This window comes from Spermophilus citellus, assembly GCF_964194105.1.
Source record: "Spermophilus citellus genome assembly, chromosome: 17".
Classification (NCBI taxonomy): domain Eukaryota; kingdom Metazoa; phylum Chordata; class Mammalia; order Rodentia; family Sciuridae; genus Spermophilus; species Spermophilus citellus.
Window position 1 is genome coordinate 14,898,515 of NC_138199.1, and position 8,308 is coordinate 14,906,822.

Consider the following 8,308-nt stretch of genomic DNA (forward strand, 5'->3'; position numbering starts at 1 on the left):
CAGCCACCCTGAATGAGTTGGTAGCAGAATGAATGAACTCTTGTCTGTCTTTCAAATGTAATTGTCTTGAATTCCCAAGTTGTGTGGTGTTCAGCAGAATAATTTTTTAGGTTGTTAAGTTTCTTCTTTTCCATCTTTCTGCCTCCCAAGACTTTCTTACATGGTTTTAATACTTTGATTAATGTTCAACATTTTTATGTTTTATTAATAATAATGTTTATTGCTCTAACTTATTGTGCAATGTACTTGCAATGATTATATCATTTGCCCTTAAAAATAGTCTGTGAATATGAGTTCAGTGCTGTAATAATTCTTGAGCATTCTTTAGTTTACATTCCCCTATAGAGCTCCAAAAAGCTTGGCATTATGAAGGCATGGGCATGGGCCTCCTAGCATGGATTCTGATTAAATTTATCTAAAGGGGCTCAATAACTTGCTTTTAATGACAATGTATGTGTTTACTACTGAAGTGCATTTCAGTGACAGCAGTACTGATATCAACTTAGTGTCCATTTAAAATGTAGAAGTTGAATTACAGAATCAGATTAGGTTTTTAATAGAATCCCCAAGTGAGTTGCATGCATATTAAGTCTTAGAAACACCGCCCTAGGTGATTTTTATGTTCGGGTCATGTTGAGAACTATGGATTTTAAGCTGTGGAAGTTCATTGGGGCATCAGTGATGACATCAACAGGTGATGTCTGTGGTTTGTTATCCCCTGTATATACTCCTAACACATGAGATCATTCTACTCACTCACCAGGGAATGAAAAATTCTGAGAGACTAGATGTATGATCTACATCTTTCTTCTTACTGTAATGCCAACACCTTATATTCAAGGGTACAAACTGCTAATTCGGCAGTGTTAAACACCATCAGCAGGGTGAAGTTACCAGCACTCATTCATTTCATTTTAGCAAAATGAGCTTCCCACATCTGTTAAAGCTCTTCCTCTGCTTTCTTTGACAGCCTTGTGACATACTGGTATTTATTAGGGTTGAGTAGAAGAATTAATATGATGTACATGTCTATGATTTTGTGTGTGAATTTAAGAACATAGTCCATATACTTTGAATATTTCTAAGTTCACAGTCTGCAGTGAAAGACAGAAGATTATAGACCAGGGAAGAGTGGATGTTACACTTTTGAATACAGAACACTCTGGAGGCAGAATTCTTCCTCAGGGGAGAAAAGTCTTTTTGGGGCAGAATTCTTGATCAGGAGAGTAAAGTCTTTTTTTCCTCTAAGTTTTTCAGCTGATGATACAAGGTTCATCATATAGAGGAAAATCTGTTTTTGTTAAAGTCTATTGATTTAAATGTTAATCACATTACAAAATATCTTCATGGCAATGAAAAAGTGATATTTGATGAAAACTTGGCCTCAGGACCGAGCAAAGCTGACACATAAAATTAGCCATCATATATGGCTAATTCCTCTGAGGAAGAACTCAAAGGAGAGCTTTTAAAAATGTGTTTCTTTCCTCTCCTTTTATAATAATTTACATAATGCTTTCAGATTTATTTTAACAACATCAATTTGATGGCATCTTCTGTATTAAAGTGGAAGAATGTTTCATTCACATCAGTATTGCTGAAAAGGACAGGGCATCTGATGGACACTAATATTTTCCATGAATAGAAAGCTACATCAGAGAAGTTGGTAATGCAGTGACAAAATGTAGTGCTAGTGGTGAAGTCTAGAGAGTTTGTGTTCTGGGTGGATGAAAGTAGCGATTATTCTACTTAAGGAGCGTTGACTTCCTTAAAGTTGAAGGGACATGTCTCATCCTGAAGGACAGCCAACAAATATAGATGGAGCATTGGCCACATCAGGCACCGTGCCAGGGGCTTCCCTGTTGCAGGTGTGAGGCAGACATGGCCTTTTCTGTGCGCAGTTCACAACCTGGTGGGAAGTCAGCTATCAACCTGTGATCCAGACACAAGTGGTATAGCAAGAGAAGAGGATATTGTGGAAAGTGCTGCAGGACTCCCCTAGCATGTGGACACAAGGGAGTTTTAGCTTAGCAAGTGTCATGTAATATGCCTGAAAGTAAGTGTGGGTAAGCCAGGTGAAGAGAGAACAGAGGGACAAATTGATTGGCAGGAGAAACAGTGTGTATGAGATGCTAGTAATTCCAGAATTGCTGCAGAGTAGAGTGCAATTATCACTGTGTGGTCAGGTGAGACAGTGGAGGTAGATGCAGGTCAGGTAATAAAGCAACATTTGTGCCTTCAAAGGGAACATTATCTTAAGAGTGATGCCAATCCTCTGAAGCACTAATCAGGAGAGAGTTGATCGATTTCTACTTAGAATGCTACTGTGTAATTGAAGCATATTGAAGGGGAAGGGTACTGAGGCATAGAAACAGGGACATGACTTGAGAGACTGCTTAAATAGTCCAGGTGAGATATGATGACATTGTGGACTAGGAATGTGGCCTTGTGATCAGAAGTGGAATATTTGTGATGTGGTATGTTGGAGTTGGTGGTAAGAGAAAAGAATGAACGAAACAGCTCACATACTTCAGATCTGATGCTGCATTCCTTTTCTGAAATATGAGAGAATAGATGAATAGGAAGGTGGTACAGAGGCAGTGCAATCTGATGAGAGTCATTAGTCATTGTGGGACACAGAGATTTATTGGTTACTTACTGATTTTTATTTTATTTTGTAATTTATTTTTTGGACCACTGGGGATCAAATCCAGAGTCTTGAGCATACTAGAGAAGCACTGTATCACCGTGCTACATCCCCGGACCCTACGTCTGAGTTTAAAATGGTAATCTAAGACATTGGAGTAGATGAGTTTTTCTTGGGGGTGTATATAGATTTATAATAATAGCATATTAAAAATCCTTGAGGAACATCAACATATAAGACACAGATGGAATGGGAGTCAGTTGTGTTTCCCTGGGATTACCAGTCAGGCAGGTATAAAAAATAACAAAGCATTTTGTCTCAGAAGCCAATAGATAAGAGTGTTTAGGAAAGGATAAAATATTCAAACATGTTCCCTAGAAGTTAAGAAAAAGACATCAATGATGATGTGGAGAATAGACATTTGGGCATTAAAGATTCCAATTATTATAAAGAAAATGAGATTAATTATTATATGATGAGTATCAGACAATGTATGATAATAGAACAATGTTTATTTATTTGGATTGTTAAGGGATTCTATTATTTTCTGTAAAATATACTGGAGACAGAACATGAGAGGAAGGAACCAAACTATCAGAGTTCCTCCTCCTGGGCCTGCCCATCCAGCCAGGGCACCAGAACCTGTTCTATGCCATATTCCTTTCCATGTATCTTACCATCATCCTGGGGAACCTCATCATCATCATTCCCATTTGCTGGATTCTCATCTCCACACACCCATGTATTTGTTTCTCAGCAATTTGTCTTTCTCTGATCTCTGCTTTTCCTACGTGACCATTCCTAAACTATTACAGAACACGCAGTTAGGGCATGGAAGACTTTACAAGGACATGGAGATTTACAAGGTCAGCTATCTAAGGCAATACAGAGAGCTAATGAACCTTACGCTGACTTTGTAGATAGGCTTATTCAAACAGCTACCAAAATTTTGGGGGATACAGATCAAGCAATGCCATTAATAAAACAACTGGCTTATGACCAAGCAAATCGTTGCTGCAGAGAGGTTATTAGACCATGGAGACATGAAGATTTAAACACATATATTAAATTATGTAGAGATATTACTGAACAAGGGCAAGTCTTGGCAGCTGCAGCACAACAGGCTTTAGATGCCAGGCCAAAAACATGCTATAATTGTGAACAAACAGGACATTTTAAAAGGAGTTGCCCCGTAGGAGGAGGGTTTAACAAAACTAGAAATCAAAGGAATAGAATACCGGGTATTTGCCCACGATGCCATAGAGGGAGACATTGGGCTAATGAATGCTGTTCTCAAACCACCATAGAAGGTACTCCCTTATCAAAAAATGGACAAGGATCAGGTATTTACCCACGATATCGTGGAGAAAGGCATCAGGCTTCATTGCCAAAAAACGGACTGGGGGGCCCAATGCTCCGGGGCCCACAACCACAAATATACGGGGCAGTGGAGGAACCCAGCAACACCATCAGGGTGGTGCCCAGGACACATTGTCCATTAAATCCCTCATCAGACAAACCCGAGGGAGCACAGGGTGGGACATCTGTGCCTCTGCCAGAGCAGTACTAACTCCAGAGATGGGAGTTCAAATCATCCCCACAGGAGTAAAAGGACCTCTTCCCCAAGGAACAGTAGGCTTATTATTGGGACGTAGTTTATCTACATTAAAAGGACTTATGATAAGTCCTGGGGTAATTGATCCTGATTATGTAGGTGAAATAAAAATTATAGCTAGTTCTCCAAGAGGTATATCAGTAATTTCACCTAGAGATAGAATAGTACAGTTATTAATAATACCCAGCCTGCATGATAAATTTTCCAGTCATACTGGCCATTACAACAAGCCACTCAAACACTTCGAGGCCTAGGAGTGGCGACTAATCCCCATAGAAGTGCAATGATATTAGATTGGAAGGATCCTGAAGGATGTGAAGGAACTATACAACCATATGTATTAGATCATCTTCCCATAAATTTATGGGGACGAGATGTCCTAGATCAACTAGGTTTGATGTTAACAAATAACATCAATCCTAATGCGCCCACTACTAGGGCTAGACAAGGTTGTAGGAAAGAAAAAAGATTAGGAGATCAAGAACAAGGTATAGCAGCACCAATTCAAATAGATCAAGGAACAGACAGACATGGGTTGGATTTTCAGAAAGGGCCACTGAGACAATCAAAATCACTTGGAAATCAGAAAGACCAGTGTGGGTTCCTCAGTGGCCCCTGACTAAAGAAAAGATACAAGTAGCCCATGATCTGGTCAAACAACAATTAGCAGAAGGACATATACAACCTTCCGTATCTTCCCATAATACTCCCATTTTTGTCATCAAAAAGAAATCTGGTAAATGGAGATTATTGCAAGATTTAAGAGCCATTAATAATGAGATGGTTATTATGGGACCTGCTCAATCAGGGATTCCTCAATTGTCTGCTTTACCAAAAACCTGGCATGTTTTAGCTATAGATATTAAAGATTGTTTTTTTTTCGATTCCAATTCATCCCGAGGATAGTCCACGTTTTGCATTTACTATCCCTGCATTAAATCATGAAGGTCCTGATCAGAGATATGAATGGAAAGTACTCTCTCAAGGGATGGCTAACAGTCCAACTATGTGTCAAATCTATGTTAATAAAGCAATCCAGCCACTTAGAAATCAAAATCCTGAACTACAAATATTTCACTATATGGATGATGTATTATTAGCACATAAAGATAAAAACACTTTGCTGGAATGTTATGCCACACTTACAAACCTGTTAAAAAATTATAATCTAGAGATAGGAATAGATAAAGTACAATTAAATCTTCCAATTAATTATTTAGGAGTTCTATTATCCTCAACCATGGTCCATCCACCAAAAATTCAAATACGAGTAGATCAACTCAAATCACTTAATGACTTTCAAAAGTTATTGGGAGACATAAATTGGATAAGGCCTTATCTAGGCATACCAACAGGAGAGCTGGGACCTTTATTTGATATTCTAAAAGGTCCATCAGATCCAAATTCACCCTGAATGTTAACTCCTAAAGCTAGAAAGGCATTAAAAATTATTGAAACGTATATGGAAAATATGCATCTAGATAGAATTGATATAAGTTTGCCTTTATTATTTATTGTATTACCAACAAAAAATATTCCTACAGGAGTATTTTGGCAAGAAGGTCCATTATTGTGGATACATTTATCTTATTCTCCTAACACTATTCTTACTAGGTATCCTGAGGCTGTAGGACAATTAATACTCAAAGGAATAAGAGCAGCAAAGGGAGTGTTTGGAATTTCTCCCAATAAAATTATTACTCCATATACTATGGATCAAATTGATGAGTTAGCTAATGAGTTAAATACTTGGGCAATAATCATGTGTAAATCTAATGTTTCATTTGATAATCATTTACCATCGAATCCTTTGTTGTCTTTTTGGTCTAAGCATCCTGTAGTTTTTCCTAAAATGACAAGAAAAACACCTATCATGAATGCTCCAAATATATTCACTGATGGGTCTAATAATGGTACAGCAGCAGTAGTTACCCCTGATCAAACTTTTACATTTTTAGTACCCAAACAATCAGCTCAAAAGGTAGAGCTTAATGCAGTTTTACAAGCTTTTGTGATGTTCAAAGATTTTGTATTTAATTTATTTTCTGATAGTCAGTATATAGTTAATGCTATAATATCCATTGAAGATGCTGGTAGGATTTCCCCTTCCTCTACTGTTTTCTCTTTGTTTTCCACTATACAAAGTCTAATCTGGGACAGAAAAGATCCATTCTTTATAGGACATATTAGGGCACATACAGGATTGCCTGGAGCCCTTAGTTTGGGCAATGATTTAGCAGATAAAACTACACATGACATACATATTTTCTCTACCCTAGAAGAAGGTACAAATTTTATTTTTTTTGAGTTTTTTTTATTGGATGTTCACAACATTACAAAGCTCTTGACAAATCATATTTCATACATTAGAATCAAGTGGGTTATGAACTCCCATTTTTACCCCAAATACAGATTGCAGAATCACATCGGTTACACATCACATTTTTACATACTGCCATATTAGTGACTGTTGTATTCTGCTACCTTTCCTATCCTCTACTATCCCCCCTCCCCTCCCCTCCCATCTTCTCTCTCTACCCCATCTACTGTAATTCATTTCCCTCCATGTTTGTTATCCCATTCCCCTCATAACCTCTTATATATAATTTTGTATAACAATGAGGGTCTCCCTCCATTTCCATGTGATTTCCCTTTTTTTCTCCCTTTCCCTCCCGCCTCAAGTCTCTGTTTAATGTTAATCTTTTCTTCCTGCTCTTCCTCCCTGTTCTGTTCTTAGTTGCTCTCATTATATCAAAGAAGACATTTGGTATTTGTTTTTTAGGGATTGGCTAGCTTCACTAAGCATAATCTGCTCTAGTGCCATCCATTTCCCTGCAAATTCTGTGATTTTGTCATTTTTTAGTGCTGCGTAATACTCCATGGTGTATAAATGCCACTTTTTTTTATCCATTCATCTATTGAAGGGCATCTGGGTTGATTCCACAGTCTAGCAATTGTGAATTGTGCTGCTATGAACATCGATATGGCAGTATCCCTGTAGTGTGCTCTTGTAAGGTCTTCAGGAAATAGTCTGAGAAGGGCAATAGCTGGGTCAAATGGTGGTTCCATTCCCATCTTTCCCAGGAATCTCCATACTGCTTTCCAAATTGGCCGCACCCGTTTGCAGTCCCACCAGCAGTGTACAAGAGTACCCTTTTCCCCACATCCTCGCCAGCACTCGTTGTTGTTTGACTTCATCATGGCTGCCAATCTTACTGGGGTGAGGTGGTATCTTAGGGTGGTTTTGATTTGCATTTCCTTGACTGCTAGAGATGGTGAGCATTTTTTCATGTACTTGTTGATTGATTGTATGTCCTCCTCTGTGAAGTGTTTGTTCATGTCCTTGGCCCATTTGTTGATTGGGTTGTTTGTTTTCTTATTGTGTAATTTTTTGAGTTCTTTGTATACTCTGGATATTAGGGCTCTATCTGAAGTGTGAGGAGTAAAAATTTGTTTCCAGGATGTAGGCTCCCTATTTACCTCTCTTATTGTTTCCCTTGCTGAGAAAAAAACTTTTCAGTTTAAGAAAGTCCCATTTGTTGATTCTTGTTATTAACTCTTGTGCTATGGGTGTCCTATTAAGGAATTTTGAGCCCGTCCCCACAATCTGTAGATTGGAGCCAACTTTTTCTTCTATCAGACGGAGAGTCTCTGATTTGATATCTAGCTCCTTTATCCACTTTGAGTTGACTTTTGTGCATGGCGAGAGGAGGGGATTCAGTTTCATTTTGTTGCATATGGATTTCCAGTTTTCCCAACACCATTTGTTGAAGATGCTATCCTTTCTCCATTGCATGTTTTTAGCTCCTTTATCAAATATAAGATAGTTGTAGCTTTGTGGATTAGTCTCTGTGTCCTCTATTCTGTATCATTGGTCTGTTCTGGTACCAGTACCATGCTGTTTTTGTTACTATTGCTCTGTACTATAGTTTGAAATCTGGTATCGCTATACCACCTGATTCACACTTCCTGCTTAGAATTGTTTTTGCTATTCTGGGTCTTTTATTTTTCCATATGAATTTCACGATTGCTTTATCTATTTCTACAAG